The sequence below is a fragment of the Penaeus monodon genome, chromosome 22 (genome assembly GCF_015228065.2).
Source record: "Penaeus monodon isolate SGIC_2016 chromosome 22, NSTDA_Pmon_1, whole genome shotgun sequence".
NCBI classification, from domain to species: Eukaryota; Metazoa; Arthropoda; class Malacostraca; order Decapoda; family Penaeidae; genus Penaeus; species Penaeus monodon.
In genome coordinates this window covers 16,580,890-16,581,163 of record NC_051407.1, presented here as the reverse complement: position 1 = coordinate 16,581,163, position 274 = coordinate 16,580,890, and positions in this window count along the sequence as shown.

Below are 274 nucleotides of genomic sequence, written 5' to 3'. Positions count from 1 at the left end.
TTGCTGATGAAAATGATATTGGCACTTATAAATGTTATGAATGTATAATGCTATCACTAATAAAGAAAAAGAAACACCTTTTATTATTAAGAATATTGATAATTTCTTCAAAAAAATTAGCCAAGAAAGATTACAACCGATCTTCTTACAGATATTCAGCTATAATTCTATAATATAATTCTCCATTATTATAATATATCAAAGCCGTATATATGAGCTAATACATAAACCCCCCATTATTACCCCCACCCCAACTAACTCCCCCCTCCCCCAT